Source organism: Parasteatoda tepidariorum, chromosome 1 (assembly GCF_043381705.1).
Source record: "Parasteatoda tepidariorum isolate YZ-2023 chromosome 1, CAS_Ptep_4.0, whole genome shotgun sequence".
Taxonomy (NCBI): Eukaryota; Metazoa; Arthropoda; class Arachnida; order Araneae; family Theridiidae; genus Parasteatoda; species Parasteatoda tepidariorum.
Window position 1 is genome coordinate 13552142 of NC_092204.1, and position 17209 is coordinate 13569350.

The 17209-nt window shown below is 28.6% G+C and overlaps 1 long non-coding RNA gene across 1 annotated transcript in view; it reads left to right on the forward strand.

The window, feature by feature from the left end:
* The window catches only part of LOC139427312 (uncharacterized), a 43737-nt gene extending 34112 nt beyond the window's left edge, over positions 1-9625 (forward strand). Inside the window, exon 2 of the long non-coding RNA XR_011638426.1 lies at positions 9428-9625. This is a non-coding gene — a long non-coding RNA (uncharacterized lncRNA). The remainder of the gene's footprint in view (positions 1-9427) is intronic.
* The last annotated feature ends 7584 nt before the right edge of the window (positions 9626-17209 follow it).

Here is a 17209-nt window from a genome sequence, read left to right on the forward strand (position 1 = left end):
AGGAAAGGACCTCTTGCTTTCATGCTGGAGTTCCTCTCGTGGCTGAAAAAGCAAAGTTCTCGAAAATCTGCACTTCATCGATGGAAGAGGATGGAACCTGGATGGAAGAGGAATCTTATGAAGCAATGCTCTCATCAAAACTTTCATCATACGGGAGAACCTGCATGGAAGAGGAATCTTATGAAGCAATGCTCTCATCAAAACTTTGAACTTGGATGGAAGAGGAATCTTATTAAGCAATGCTCTCATCAAAACTTTCACCGTGCGTGAGAACCTGGATGGAAGCGGAATCTTAGGAAGCAATGGTCTCATCAAAACTTTCATCGTGCGGGAGAACCTGGATGGAAGAGGAATCTTATGAAGCAATACTCTCATCAAACTGTCATCGTGCGGGAGAACCTAGATGGAAGAAGAATCTTATGAAGCAATGGTCTCATCAAAACTTTCATCGTGCGGTAGAACCTGGATGGAAGAGGAATCTTATGAAGCAATGCTCTCATCAAAACTTTCATCGTGCGTGAGAGCCTGGATGGAAGAGGAATATTATGAAGCAATGGTTTCATCAAAACCTTTGCCCTTTTTTAGTTACGATTATGTCGAAAATCATTGACCGCGGAAAGTAGTTCCTTAGACATTATTGCTCCCCATGGCAAGACCTTTTTAACCGTACAACTTATATTAAAATCCAGAACTGGAACTTGAATAATTTTCCTAGCAAGTACTACTAACTACAAGTAAGAATCTAGTTTTCCGTTTTTATAGGAGTTTTTGTGTAAGTAAGAATTTTTTTTCGCTTGCATGAAAAAAATATTTTATGTACGTTTTTCAAGTCTTTCGATTTAATGAGAACACAGATTTTATGTTCCAAAAGTGTGCAAGTAACATTGGACATTTTTCTGATCTTTCACTAATTTTAATATATAATTTTATTCAGTTCCTTTAAATGCGGATTATATTTTAGTATTTTAAGTTAGGCGCAGCACAGTTGCATCCAGTTTCTGTGCAAGGGAACCGGGAGTGCATTCTGAAGGTTATGCTTATATGAATCAATTAGATAACTAGACATCGCTTTCGCATCTTAACAAGACAAGCTTTTACTGAATAAAATAAATAAAAATGATTCCGCTCAGTATAATCCTTCTTTTTTCAAAGCAAAAGCGCAAACATTTTAAGCGAAAGCCGGTTAGAATTAAAAAAAAAGTCGATTCAAACTGGAATAGCAATTCTAAGTTTTTTAATAGCAAAAATATTAGCTGTCAACTAGAGCTGAAAAAAAAACAGCTAAAACCCTCCAGTAACACATTTTTTTCGATAATTTTACCTTTCATACAATCATAAAAGATGTCACAAACAGAACAGCTTATCTATATATTTTTTCATTGAATCAAGAAAAGTAAAACTGCCTCTAGGAAGACTTAAAATTGAACCTGGATATTTTATGCAATGAAATGTTTTAAGTCTTCAAATTTAAAATTTAGGTGTTTACCGTTAGAAGGAGATCATAAACGTTTATTCCTAAATAGTACTTCTTTTTTTCGCTTTTTGTAAAATATTCAGTCACACAAAAAATCTGATCAAAAACACAATTTTCTTATGATTTTAACTAATTATAAGTTCAATTATAGATAAAAATTAAAAATGTTTTTTTTTTCACTTTTCACAGTTTTTAAGGCAAACCTTTTTTTTTAAATAACGTTGTCTTTCACAATAATTCTTTAGAATTTTATTTAAGAAATGTTCCCCAATAAACATAAATAAAATAAATTATATTCATTCCGAAAAACCATGACTTTCACAACAAATCTGATCAAAACAAAAATATATTCTAATAAATTTTCTTTTACTTATTTTTCTTTTTTTTAACAAAATGCTCAAGTCCGGTGCCGAGATGACTGAGTAGTTAAGGAACTGAACTACCAGCGGGGTAAACTAGGGCTCGGTCCCCAATGGCGCTTAAGACCAATATAACTTCATATTGATGTAGTATATCAGCTTGTCTTGATGGTAACTATGACAAAGCTGACCTCCTTGCTACAATCATGCTGCCGACCACGAAATTGCGGAGTGTTAATCTTCATGAACTTTTTTCCCCACTATGAGCTAACCATTCGATTTAAAAAAAATAAAATGTAATTACTTTTCATTTTACATTGTTTATCAAAGGTATGGCATTTTTCTTATTGTTTTCCAGTAATTAATAATCTTGGTATTCTTTTTTTAAGAAATATTAGCGAAAGCAACGGGAATTAAGCCAGTTAAATTCTATATTTTATGTTTTTCTAGACTATCTTTTTTTTGTAAGTTTTCATGTTTTGTTATTTCAATTTGAGCAACCATTGATTTTATTTAAACAAAATTTCAATGATCCTAACTCAGGTGTTTGACTGAAAAAGATGACGTCAAGCTTGCATAATAAAAAATTATACTGTTTTCACTTGTTTGAACTTTTTGAAGAAGATTGATATCATTATAAGATTGATTATTTTAGATTGACTATTCATTAGATTGATTTATATTTTTTAAACGCTTCTGTTTTAAGTAAAAGATAAAAAAAAATCTTACTTTCAAATGAGAGTGATGTAAAAAAATTTTTTTAATTGTAAAATATTAACAGGAGCGTATTTAAAGAAAAATAATAAATTAAAATAAGAAAATAGGATAGTTGCGTCTTATACCCTGATCCAGAGCCGCTTTGACGCTTGCATTCCTCAATGCGCCAAAGATGTATTCATTTTTAGTGCCAGTTATTTGTAATTGAAATCAATTAAAATACGTTGCGTTATAATAAGTTTATACATTGTGGCTTCTCTGGAAAAAGACAGTGCATCTGTACATTTCAAGATCCCCTCCCCCTCCTCATTAATGTATCTTTTTTATTCTATTCTTTTTAATCTTCAGCCAAATATCTGTTATTCTGACGCTTGATGAAAAATGGTGCTTAACGCAGAATTTAAAATATTGCTGGTTTTACGCATTTGAGAAAACTTTTATTTATTAAATTGGGTACATGCAAGCGTCATCATAGTAAAAATCGATCATGATTAGATGTTAAAACGTAGCACTTGTTTATGTTAGCCATTATGTTATGTTAGTTAGCCTGTTTATATTAGCCTGTTATTTCCATTCGATTTCGAGTAAGCCTATCTCGACGAATGTAAATTCGATGTGCGATCTTGTAATCGATTATCGCATCGAACGATAATCTCGTAACTAAAGAATTTTTATAAACTAATAACATATAAAATTATTACTTAGTGAAACGAAATAAATGGGTTTTTAATTTTTCTTCATTTTCGAAACGAAGCTGATAATAAAACAAGCCTAAGAGTTGTAACATTGAAATACCCTCTCGTTTATAAGCAACCAGCTGGAGCTGAAATTCTAGATCAGGTGATTGCGTATCAGCGGTCTTCTTCTCGAGTTGAGGTTATCATATTCCACCAAATATTTTTTATGAAAATCATCGCTACAGAGCATATTTAGAATGAACCCGACTTAAAGTTGATCACATTTAAAATTGTGGTAAAAATACTATCGAAATTCGCAAAATAAGTACATGGAAAAATGATGTATAATAAATATTTATTTGCGACGCCTAATTTCAGATGTATCCAGTAACAGTTTCCTGAATATTTTTAAAATCAATTGCAGGAAAATTCAATTCAATTGCATGAACGTAAAAATATTGTTCATATTTCATGGTCATAATAATTACAAAAAATATTAACAATCATATATTGGGCAACATTACTAAATGATTGTTATTTCTAAAGTACGAATCAATTCGTCTTCATTTAAATTCTTTATGTAATTAATATAACTAATGGTAATCGGAAAATTCATGCATTCGAAAATGCAGCATAGTTTCCATCATTTAAATATAAAAAAGAAACATTAGAGTTCCCCTTACAAACAACGCGAAAATGTAATTTAATTGATAAAAATTAAATAAAACTCAATTACGCATTAAAATTACTTTATGTCTTATTTGTTATGTATTTACAAAGACATTATGTGTAAAATGCTATATGATGTGTAACAAAACAAAAGTAAAAGTAATAAAACGAAAGTAAACTACATAATTTTACTTATCTTTACAATATCTAACCAATATTACTAAATAATTGCTCTTTGTTTAAAAAATGTCGATTCGTCTTCATTTAAATTCTTTGGGCAATTAACCGTACTAACAGCAATAAAAAAGATAAATGCACTTGAAAATGAAACACAATTTCTTTTATTTGAAAATATAAAAAAAATGAAATGTTCGAGTTATCTGTACAAATAACGCAAAAATTAAGTTTCATTAATAGAAATTAAATAAAACTCAATTAAGCAATAAAATTAATTTACGTCTTATTTTTATGTATAGAGGAAAAGAAATTATCCGCATACTGTTATACGATGTGTTGATATGATATAAAACAAAAGGAAACTGTTTTGGTTTTTCTTTAATTATTTGTATTTGACATAATTTTTTAATATTTAAGTTTGATGATGTTTGCAAAAGAATATTCTTTATAAGAATACATGTCTCAATGAAATCATTATCCACCGTAATGTTTTATTGTATGCAATTGAATAAGCACAAAATAGTAATATGTTTCAAGAGAAATACGTTTTTTACCATGATTCAAAGTAAACATTCAATATTTTCCATCGAATGCATGCGAAGATAGAAAAATTTCTTTAATATAGCATCATGTGTGTTCTGCATTCGATTAGTGAGAAAACAATTTTTCCAAACAAGACTAACAGAAAGTTTTTTTTGTTCTGTTTGTTTTGAAGCTGCTTATAAACATTAGCCCCAAGCAAAACTGAAAGTTAAGGTATAAATTTATCTTTGAAAAGCATTATAAGTATTTTTATTGAATTATTTTTCTTTGTTCTGTTTTGTGTTTGTATATACTTTAATTACTTACTAGAGTATTACTTACTTACTAGAGCATGATTTTAATTGTAATTGGTTGCTGTGTTTTGAATTTCAAAACAAAGGTTGGTTAAAGAGAATTGATGTTACGCATGAATATTTTAAATGATTAAAGAAATAAATAGTATTATTAATATTTTCGAACGTTTATGAATTACACAGGGAAGCATATTTTCTATTGCAATTATACAAATACTTCGTCCTGCATAATTCGTGTGTGGAGATTTAAAATCTGAAATTATTTTGCTATATTTTGGATCTTGCAGTTTTAGTCAATTTTTTGCTGACATGTACATTTTTGAAAATTATATTTAAAGCAGAAGACCACGTAAATGCTGCGACAAACTTCAAAGGGAGTTAAATCTTGGGACATAACTTGGAATAAAATTGCATCGAAACCCTTGACCAGGCTAGGGGAATTTCCTTATTAGGACCTGTTCAGAAGTACAGGACGAAACATTTTATAATCGAAAAGCGCCTCTAGCCGTGTATGATGGCATTTCCGGGCATTAGTAGCTTTGCAGTTTTAATCCTAATAATATACCTCGACTCCTCTAGATATTTGTAGAAGCATTTATGTGACCCCCCCGTCGTTATATATAACGGTTTTTAAACGTGCACATTTCAACAAAAAATAGACTAAAAAAGTCATTAAAAAACTGTAGTTCGGAGAGAGAAACCAATTGCAGATTTGAAATCAGCAATACGAAAATAATTAAGATTTAATAAAAAATCTCATGCAACAAAAAAATTTTTTTCCCAGTAGTATCTTTTTATTTATAAAAAAAGTTATGGAGAATGAAATATTATAAACATAGCAAATAATGTTCCATTTTTAACTAAAATCTCATGCAACAAAAAAAAATGTTTCCTAGTCGTTCCTTTTTATTTATACAAAAATATTTATACGAAAGTATAGAGAATGAAATAATACAAACATTTTAAATAATGTTCCGTTTTTAATTAATATCTCATGAAACAAAAAAAAAAATGTTTCTCAGTGGTATCTTTTTATTTTTGCGAAAAAATATAGAGAATAAATTAACATAAAAAATATTAGTTTTTTTGGTTAGCATTAACTAGAACGCATTATAAAAGCAAGCATTAAAAATTTATATCATCTTTACAATTAATGGAGTAATTTCGAAAAAAAAATGTCTTAAATTCTTAAGTGAAAAATAAAAGTTCATGTTTTTTAATTTAATGAAATATCTTCATTTTGTATCAAGTTTTCCATGCGGAATGTTAGAAAAATTAGTTTTTTCAACGACCCATTTAAAAAATATAAGTATGAAAAAAACCCTTAATGTTTGTTTTTGCGCCAAACGCTTCCGGCTATCTAAGCTATGGTTATGTGACCACTGTTTAAAAGAGTGTGTAAAGATTCTTCCATAATCCATCAATATTACAAGGTGTGGTTGCATTGATAAAGGCAATTAATCATTTTTGATTGACATTTACTTCAACTTGGATGAAATATTCGGCTATTACGTCAATTAGAAGTGTCGGCATTGTTAGGTTTTATGAAGTTCCACCTCACGAACTTTTGAAGTCCATAATCAAATTAAATAAAAGATTTGGATGAATATCTTAAAAAATTATAGCAAGTGTTTCAAAAGAAAAAAAAAACGAAGGAAAGTAAGAAGACTGAAAACAAAATACGGTGATGATAAATGTTTTTTTGTGGCTTGAAACTGTGAGAATTATGAATTTTTCTTCAAGATAAGTGTTAAATATTTGTCATAAATTATTCAAGTAACATTAAATACAATTTATTTTTAATCGTTTTGCTATTAATTTCTAATTTTTAATATCTACTACCGTTGGAATTATTAAATGATCTACTATAAATTAAAACTCATAATTATATCCAATAAATTAAAACTCACTAACACCTAATTGAAAAAAAGTTTAACTGTTAAGATAAAGTGAATTTTGAGCAGTCATTATTATTCAGAGTGAGCTATTATAGCAATTCATTAAAAATTATACCCACATAAAAAGTTTTTCTGGTTATTTATCATTTAAGTTTGAATACAGTAGAAACCTTATTAAAGTTGTTTATATTAAAGTGATTTACATATAATGAAAGGAAAACAAAAGAGAATAATTACATAAAATACAATAATTTTATATTAAAGAGAATTATGGGGTTACATAATCGCAATTTTCGTAGATATTATTTTATAATGAGAATTTAGCAATAAAGCAGCAGGTTTATTTTTATAATTCCTTCTTAAAAATAACATCATATTTACTTCATTTAACGATAATTATTCTTCTTTATAATAGCTATTCAGGCTCGTAATTTTTGTTGAAAAACTTTTCATCGAAAACAAATAGTTTTTTATTATTTCATACTTAGACTTCCTTGTGCTATTTGTGTTATTAACTTAAAGCAAAATATTGATGATACTAATTTTTTACAGACAATCTTTCTCGAGGAGGGCTGTAAAAATTAATAACGTTAAAGATTTAGTCAAGTAAAATAATTGGCTGTATCAGTGATGTTTTTTAGAAGAGTAAGAGATGCTTTATCGAGTAATACAAGAAGTGGTCATTAAATATTTTGGGAAAGAATCACTTTCAAAACCTCATGGGTCAGGCGAGTTTTGAGTGGTATGTTAAAGTAATAAATCATTCTTGACAAGTTAACACCTCCTTCCAAATTATCTTATTTCACAATTCTAAGATAATTTTCGACGTTAATTATACATGAATTTGCTAAAGTTTTTCAGAAATTTTCTAATTGTAAATAATCGCTAAACAATAAGCTTTCTTTTAATATTTTTAACACATATATATAAACGATATAAGAAGAAACTATAATATTATGTAATCCAACATTTCCTTTGGATATCATTTTCTTTCCAATTATAAGGTATACAATTCGATAGCATTAAAGCTTAAGAAATACTTCGAGTGACTTTAGCATTAGCAGAATTAAATTAATATTTTATGAAACAAAACCTACTTATTAATATAATAAAAAAAAGATAATCATATTTCCGTTTATGGCTTGGTTGTCATTTTCCTTAAATTTCGATGACATTACATTTGATAGCAGAAAAAACGTAAAACTGCTTAGAATTACTCTAACTATCATAAAATTGAGTTGATATTGTGTAAATTGAAGTCCTTTTCTTCAATAAAGGCTACTTTCTTTCAATTTGAATACAAGTCAGTATATGTAACAGTCAAATATAAAACTGTTCGGAATGACTTTAATATCGTAAATTAATTTAATGCTGTACAGACTGAAGCTTAATTATTACAATAATGCTAAAAACGGCTTTCCTTTTCATCATTAGAGGTCATTTTCTTTAAATTTAGCAAAGTTTTCATTAAGTAATGGTAAGATGTAAAGCTGCTCATAATAATTTTAAGAACGTAAAATTAATTTAGTATTCTATAAACTGAGGTCTGACTATTACAATATTGCAAAACTTGGCTGATTTAGTTTCTTCTTTTTATTGGACATGCCATTTTCTTTTGTTCCGAGGATTTGCCATTATAGAACTGTAACATAATCGTACATATGTGGTCTTGCATATTATTGTATGACTAAATTATTCAAAAAATATTTACCAATGATTTTAAAAGAAGGAGGAAAAGAAAGAAATTTTCATGGCTATCTAAGTTCTGCTTAGAAAATCAATTTTATGTATTAACTGAATTCAACAATAAGTTGCATAGATTATCAATAGAGGGAGCTGCATTAGAGATGCCATTTTCTTTTGTTTAGAAGGCTTGTCATTATAGAACTGTAACATGATCGTACATATGTGGTCTTTGTATATTATTGTATGACTAAATTATTCAAGAAAATATACCAATGATTTTAAAATAAAAAAATATATATACTGCTATCTAAGGTTTGCTTAGAAAATTAATTTTATAGATTCAATAAATTCAACAATTAGTTGCATAGAGTGTCAATAGATGGAGCTGCTAAAAAAGAAAAAAATTATAAACAATAGTTTCAAAATAATTACTGTTTACAACGAGAACGTCATGCAGCCTGACGATGAAATTAGTTGATGCCCGGGGAATTATTTTCAATTAAAACAGCTTAAAACGGAGCTGCCTTATTAATAATATCATGAGAACGAAAGTTTGAACGGTAAGTTTTGAAAGAAAGAAGATTTGTTTATTTCTGCATAGGTAGTGATTTATGTAGCATAACTTATTATTATCCAAAAGTAAATTTTGCAAGACTCATAAACATACTATTTATTGAAAATTCACTTAGAATTATAGCGTTAGGTATACATTTGATTAGTTTGGAGATACTCATATATACTTTTCCTTTCACTTTCTCCCTGAAAATCAAAGATAAGATTTGGAGAAAAGAAACTAGTGGAACTTCCAATAAATCAACGGGAGAGAATACAATTTTTTCGGAAGTTTTCTTTCTCATAATTCATTTTTGATCTTCTATCTTTGATAAAAAGCACTACTTTTGATTTTTTGCCTATGACTTTTCTTTTCTTTCAGGGAATGTATTAACCATGATAAGCTATATGTATTGCGCAAAGACGAAAAGAAACTGTTACTGATGTTTTGTTGATTGTGCATATCTACAGATGAAACCTACTGCCCTTTCTTTTGCACAAAGAGACTGTTGTTTGAAGGAGAGGAAATGGAAGTTGATTGATTATTAATATATCACTCAAATAAAAAGCTTCAGAAGATTCTTTTGTTTCTTATATAAATTTAATTTTCATGAAAATGGTATTTTTTTAAAAATAATACTGGAAACAGAAGCTCTTTTATTTTCATTTCTCATAACCAAATACATAATTTTCAACTCAATGCATGATAAACTCGAAAGAAAACTCTAATAAAATTTCTGTTCAAAAGAAAAAATCGAAAATAGTAGGTTAAGGGTGAAGAATTTTCGATAAGAAAACTAACGCAGATTGAATAAAATACATAGCAAATTGATTTCGACCTATTTTAAGCTATTTCAAATATCACGTTGAAAAAAAGATTTCGACAATTAGCTTTGATAATATAAAAATTCACTCTGATTTTTGCATATTTTTATGAATTCAAACAATGCAGAGTTGAGCACCTTTTTCAATATTTTTTTTTGAAAAAACTCATAATTGCTTTTTTATTTTACAAAAGTAAGTTTTCGTCGAATTGATATTTTCCCCTGATTTCATAATTTGAACAGGGGTTGATTTCTAAAGATTGACAAAACTTAACCAATACACAGCTCTTAAAAAGGCATGTTATTGGCTAAATTGCGTGTTTTTTTATATGGCGACAGAGTCTTCGAAGAAATTATTGTGTCTTACTTGTGTGTAAGCCGTAGTTGGTTCCATAAAATCTCCTGTCTTTTATCAGGGGAAAAAATATAACTTCTGGAGATCAAATTATTAAAATGTATTAGTGGTAGTAGGCGTCCAAAAATATTTCTAATAGTTTATATGAAAATTAATTTATTCAGTTGCAGCAAACAAGAGAAATAAATAGGAACAAAGTATTTCCCTATTGCAACTGACACCTTATTTCATATCTAGTACTTTTGATTTTAACAATCGATGCAAAAGTTTTAACCAAAATTTAAAATTTTCTAAAAATAAACTAGAACAATATTTAAATACGTAGGCTATGTAAGAAGCATATTCTTAAAGTGCATTTTTATTATATGGACCTAATATTATTCTTCAAATTATCCATTGTTGATAAATGTTAGGCATTTTTATCGATATTTTTATTCTATTTTAACTTTTATGACTTAAATGGCTTAAATTCACTGTGAAAATCCCGGAAAATTATTTACACTCAGTACAGTATTTGTAAAATCCTAATTATGGTAAAAGTTTATATCGAAACTTTTGTAGTAACATTTATTAAAGTACAGTGATTCAGTGACCTTATAATGAATATTACTATAGAAAATATGATAGATCAAATTTTTTGTTCCATAAATTTTATGGTAAAAAGAATTTAAACCTTGAATGCTGTTACGTTTTCACCACAATTTGATTCGGAATTTTTTACAGTGCAATGACGTACTTCCTGGAGTTCTACGTCCTGGGATTTTAAAATGTTCACTTTTCCTAGATAAACGAATAAATCCAGCATTACTCTACTCTTCGGCATTTACTATAAAAAAAATTGGAAAAAAAAGGTTTCTCGAAATTGAGCAAAATGTGTTCAAATTGTTCCAAAAGAAAGAATAGTTGAATTTAAAAATTCCCTGTATTTAAAATTGAAACAGCATATACTTATTTCATTGTAAAAAGACGATGTTCAAATTTCACGAAATTTTATTCGCTTTTGATGAAACCTTTTTCTGGTATATGCTCTGAGTGAATTTTTCTTCTAAGTGATGAAATAAGTATCGTCTTTCCTTTAAGGAAACCAATTTCTTCAAAATTAGAGAAATACTTCATCATTATATTTTTTTTCGAAGAAAAAAAAACTCGTAGCGCCTATTGTTCTAACTTTTCCAACAATTACGCATCTTATAGATGAATCAGCGTCACCTTTACAGGGAGGCAGATCGAACAGAGTGCTAAATTACATCTATGCCCGAAGCGGGATACAAACCCGGGTATTATCGGCATGAAACCACCATATATTCGGTCAACTCATTTTGTCGCCTTATTTTGGACCTTCTAGTCTTTTTTTTAGTTTCGCCATCCTAGTTAGCAATTTTTCTCAATGCTGTCCGATGTAGTTTTGAGCTAAGGAAGCATTTACGTCATACATTTGAGAGATCCTATTTTGTCACAAATCACGTGATTTCGTGACAAAATCGTTCTCAAAATTAACGAAATGCAGCTCAAGGATTGATCGTCAAAAAAGAGAGTTTAATTTTAGAGAGTGTTTTGACTAAAACATAAATTTCAACTCAATAGTGATGTGGAGGGAAAAATCTATATGTAGAGTAACAATTTGAACAAAAGACCTCCGTATTCGCAGTAGGATACTCTAACCAGCATAGTTGTACAACCCAGGTCAGGGAGAGCTTGGAAGCTTTATACAGGGTGACCCAAAACGACCGTATAAACTCCGCGAAGCTAGATTCCTCGTTAGGAGTACATAAAAACTGCCCAAAGAAGCATTCCTGTATGTCGTAACAAAGTATGTCGTCACAACTGGTGCAAGAAAAAACACTTTATTGGACTTATCAACAACTGCATTCGCATATTTTTCCAGACGATAATGTTTAAAATGTTAAAATCTTACATCTGCTTTAAATTGTGCATAGTATACTCGTGCTGATATGTTCAGTAAAATGCTTTTTCTTGCACCGGCAGTGACGTCATACTTTGTTTTTCGTATTTTTCTCGTAAACTATGGATTGTACAGGAACGCTTCTTTGGGCAGTTTTTATGTACTCCCAACGAGGAATCTAGCTCTGCAGAGTTTATGCGGTCGTTTTGGGACACTCTGTATAGTGGCCACCGCAATAACACATCATGACCTACTAATTTGCAATTTCAATGATTCAAGGTGATGCAATTTGGAAAATATGAACTTAAGAGCTTAGATCGGCAATTTAAATTTATCTTTTTGCATATTTCACTATATGAAATTTTTTAAGGGAATCGAATATATAGAGCTTCCTAACACTCCCTGGACTGGGTTGTACATTTGTGGTGGTTGGAGCATCCTACTATGAGGAACTTAGGTTCGAATCTTGCCATCGAAGATTTACCCCTCCATAATGCTTTTAAGACTGTACATTTTGCTCAAAAATAAGTTTATGCCATTTTAATTTTGAATACGTACGCTATTTTTCATATAATAGTATAAATTCCAATCTTTTTTTGTTTAGGAGATATCTAAACGCATTTTTGCTCAATTTTGAGAAAAACTCTTTTTACAGTTTTTCTAGTTTTCAAAATCTTGTTTCCAAGGGAAAAGACTTATCAAATTCTTCACCAATGAAGATTTCTCAAAAATTCTACATTCTGCAAAATAATATTATAAATATATGCTTGTGTTTTATTTCTACATTATTTCTACTGATAACGATTTGCTGAATTGAACACCAGAAACGAATTATTTAAGTAAAAATCTATGAAATTAACATTTAAGTCGAAAATATATTGTGGATTTGAATTTTATGAGGAAATATTATTACTTTTCCTATCCATAGCATTCGATTCTCGACTTAGTATTCATAAAGTGTGGCTTAATCCTTCATTTCTGCATTGACGCCTATAATGTGCGAAACATGTTATATGCTTTGAATTAGGAGCTATTTTGAGTGCGCTAATACACAGATAGACAATCCAATACATCATTTCATAACTTGGAAACTCAGTGACTCCATATTGGAGAAATTTATGGAGAAACACTATATTTATGTTTCTCTATAAGAATTTAGAATATTAATTTTTCTTTTCAAAGTATTTAATTAGTTGTAATGAGGCTTTAGATAAAAAAAGATATGTAAATATGCAAATTATATAAACATACATATTGTCATATAAATTCTTATCAGCATTTTTAAATGTCTTACGCATATGCAGCACTAAGGATTTCATATTATTAGGCAGTAAATTAGCCAAATTTGCCAATGGTATTCATCAATTTTTGAAAGTCTTTGCCAAATGGAAATCTTAACAGATTTTTATGATTAATTTTTCCCCAAAAAACTATGTTAAGGAAATTTGTCTCGGACTTATATTATTTGGACCCAATTCAAATTGGTTATGCGGCGATTCTGCCGAAAATTACAGTAATCGAATATAAAAACACTGATTTGTTTAGAGAAATTCTTTTTGTAGTAATTTTGAGGATCGAGTTAAATATTTACTGTAATAAACACAGGGTTTAAGTACATTTTACCGTAATTTTATAAGAAAATTTTCATAGTGTATAAATATTTACTTCATAAATCTCATTCTTTAAAAGCATTTATAAAATTAATCTAATTCCTCCCTACATAATACGATAGTTATATTTAGCCATTATAATAAAATTTTAAAAATAATTAAAAGTAATGTATCTTTTAATTGCTTTTCTTGATAAGTATTTTAATACTTTAAAGTTAAACCCGCAATTTTTTTCTTAAACCTGAAGAAAAAAGTATTTTTTCATTCGAGAAGCAGCTGAAAAAATGAGTGTCATTCTCACGTTTTCATTAATTAAAAATAGATTTCACGCAACTGTTACTGTAAAATAATGATCTCACGTTAACTAGACCGAAATAATTTGCAATCATACGGTTCTTGAACACAAATAAATATTGAAAAAAAATTCACATTTTTTTAACTAAATTTTCAGCCTCAATTAAAAGCCACAGTAATTAAAATCTGATCTCATTTGTATTTGTTTTGAGACATTTGGGATTATTTTTTTTAAAGAAAACTGTTTTGAAAAACAGTTTCATTTTTTATAAGATTTGTTTTACATTAATAAACAATTTGAAAGAAAAAAATCAGTCTCTCAAGAAGGAAATAAAAAAAAAAATTTAAAAAAAAAAAGAAAAAATGTTTGTTTTTTTGTCATGAGAAAAATATTTTAGTTTTAATTATGTATTTGTCAAGTATTTTTAAGGAACAGTTTGTATTAAACAATTGAGTTCATATACTTGAAATTATGTATTCTACATTTTCTGTGTAATTACTCATAACTTTTAACATAGTACTAGTATTAAACATTTCTATATTTTGATATCAACTTGTTAATCTGTTATAATGAGGCATTTTAAAAGTGGTTTTTAAGCATAGCTGTTTAAAAATAATAGAAAAATAAAAACATTTTTACTGTTCGCATTAAAAGTATTTGCACTTTAATTAATAAATAAAAAAACTAACTAAGGGATATTTTTGATTTTTCTGTTTAAGTCTAAATTATTAGGGTCTTTTGCCGTGTAAAAGAAAACTCAACGCAAGCGATTGAGATTTTTATACATTTGGCATTTTTGTATGGTACGCTACATTTTTTCAAAAGTCAATTTTGTTATATGAGTTTTCTGAAATTCTTTTTTAGCTTTTATAACCATAGCAATAGGAAGAAAATAGCTGTCAAAACACTTTACTTGAAATCTATATTGAAACACCTATATAAAATTTTCAATTTGCCCGGTTTAGCAATTACAAATTTTAATATTTATTTCAAAGAAAAATATCCATACTTAAAATTGTTTAAGTCATTTTTTTCAATTTGAATTTAAAAAAAAGGAAAATCTAAATTTAAATGTAAGCGTAATTTAAATCTATTTTGGTTTAGTGTTTTTTTAAGGCCTTAAAATCCTAAAGATTAGAAATTGGAAGGGAGTTGCCATACATAAGAGATGCCGTCATTTGTCAGCTGCTGAAGCAGCCAAGGCTTGCAAGGGGCTGTTGCGCTGATTCAGAAGAAGAAGTTTCTTTGAAAATCCATTCGTCAAAGTTATCATGAATGAAAAAAGAGAAACCAAAAATTCTGAATTACTTGATGTTTTATCCAGAGAGATGACGAATCTTATCTTGTATTCAAGTTATATCAAAAATATTTTTGCCAACATTTTTAAATAATTAATTAGCAAAAAATAATATGTAATTTATAGAAATAATACGTATTTTCAAATAGGAAAAAATTAATTTTTCAAAATGTTTGTGTTCCAAATACATTTTAAACTCTAAAACCTATAGATATTATTCCAAACTCAACTAATCACTTTTATCATGCACATGGTAAAAAATTTAAAAATTCAGAATTAATCGAAGCTTAACTTGTAGATATGATGTACTTTATCTCGCCTTCAGAATACAATAAAAATGTTTTTTTCCAGAACTTCTAAAGAACTAATTAACAATTATGTAATTAATAATTGTATAATAAATAAACAAATATATAATTGTAATATTAAAGACAATAACTAATAGAGAGTCGTGATGGCTCAAGGGAAGGAGAGTTTACCTTCCAATGAGGTGAGCAGGATTCGAACCCCAGCAATATCTGGTCGATGCGAATTCCGCATCCGGCTTGCACCGACCACAGTGCTGAAGGGAAATATTCTCAGTAGTAGACGAATCATGGGGTAGAGTCCCCTTGCCAGCAGGCTTACCGTGGGAGGTACTCATGGTCTTTCTCTTCGTGTAACGCGGTTAGTTCCATCAAAAAATCCTCCCCGAAGGCAATTTATCCAAATACTTTATCCAAATGTTTCCTTGTCTTCTGGGTAGGGTTAAAAATTACAAAGCTACGTAACTGAACATTAGTAGTCGTAATCCCCAAAATTGGGTCTGCTGTTCAACAACTGTTATAAACTAAAAATAACCATTTTTTAAAATAAGAGAAATGACAATTTTTTAGAATTGTTTTGTTCTTAATGTATTTGAACTCGAAAATTTTTTCGAATGAGGGTATTTATTTCTTCTTTAAATATTCTTTTTCTTGAAGGTCACTGAATATGATTTGTTTTTTCGGACATCTATTTTTCCTTAATATGCGAAATATTTTTTTAATTGATACATTTAGAAGGAAAACTGTGTTGAAGAATCATTTTTCTTGTATTTTATTCCATTCCAATTATCCAAATAACATAAATAAAACATACAATCATTAGATACGTCAAAAACAACCGACTTTTAAGTCAATTTACCAACTCAAAATTGTTAGTCTATAGGGGAAAATGAAAACACATTTTTTAAAATTGCCAAATATTTTGTAATGCTATGTGTGTCTGTTATTTTGGCCATGACAGGGTTAGTCATGCATGGCCAAATGTGGTAGATAACTTCAGAAAATATCCACTTCGTAAAATAATTTTTGTCCACAACTTCTTTTTTACGTTCAGTTTTCACCCAACAATCCTAAACAATATAATTTGGAATATATTTTGTTCATGTCATATGGCATATTAGAAAAAAATCCAATTTTGCACAAGGTTTATATTAGGGGAACGGGAAAGTATTCACCTTAAATATTGTTTAGTCTTAAACCAATTAAATTTTTCGATCCATTTCGATTCATTTTCGATCCAGCATTGAAAAGTTGTTGCTAACGAGGTTGAATACATTGTTGATTAAAAATAAAATCTTGATAACAAGTATCAAAATCATCAAAACGACGTTACTTTCCAGTCCCCCTAATAAATGCTCTAAATAATTAAAAAATTTTGATTTTTCAAAATTTTTTTATTAATCTTGAAGTAGAGAAGCATAAAAAACAAGACTTATGATGAGCATTTGAAAAAAAAGCATTCTGCTTACGGTTGTTGTTCTCTTCTCCCAAAATTATTTTTTTATTTCACAAAAACGTTCTTTCCTAGGTATTCCATATTTCTTTGTATACCTGGAATACCTATATATATATATA